Below are 421 nucleotides of genomic sequence, written 5' to 3'. Positions count from 1 at the left end.
AAGCCTGATCAAGAAAGAACAACAAACAAGACGCCTCGCCAAAATTGATTCAAAGCCCAACAACATTCATGTTGTGTGTATGCGTGCATGCGGAGAAAAGTCGAACCACGAGAACTTTTGTTTCTGGGGGTGCTAGCACAGCATCAGCGTCGTCGTCATTGTCTTTTCCCTCCCACTTTCCCTCTCTCAATAATGTCAGATTGGCGCCCCTTCTCCTTTGCAGTCCAAAAGATGGCCACACCTCAATCTACCTCTATAACGCGCGGTGTGCTGATGCAAGCAAACGAAGTGAAAAAAGTGATGATAGAGATCATGCCTGGGTATCGAGTTGAAGAGCGCTGATGATGATGATGATGATGATGATGATGATGATGATGATGATGATGATGATGATGATGATGATGATGATGATGATGATGAT

Source organism: Zasmidium cellare (assembly GCF_010093935.1).
Source record: "Zasmidium cellare ATCC 36951 unplaced genomic scaffold M409scaffold_10, whole genome shotgun sequence".
Classification (NCBI taxonomy): domain Eukaryota; kingdom Fungi; phylum Ascomycota; class Dothideomycetes; order Mycosphaerellales; family Mycosphaerellaceae; genus Zasmidium; species Zasmidium cellare.
The sequence above is the reverse complement of the archived record's forward strand: the minus strand, read 5'-3'. Positions refer to the sequence as shown.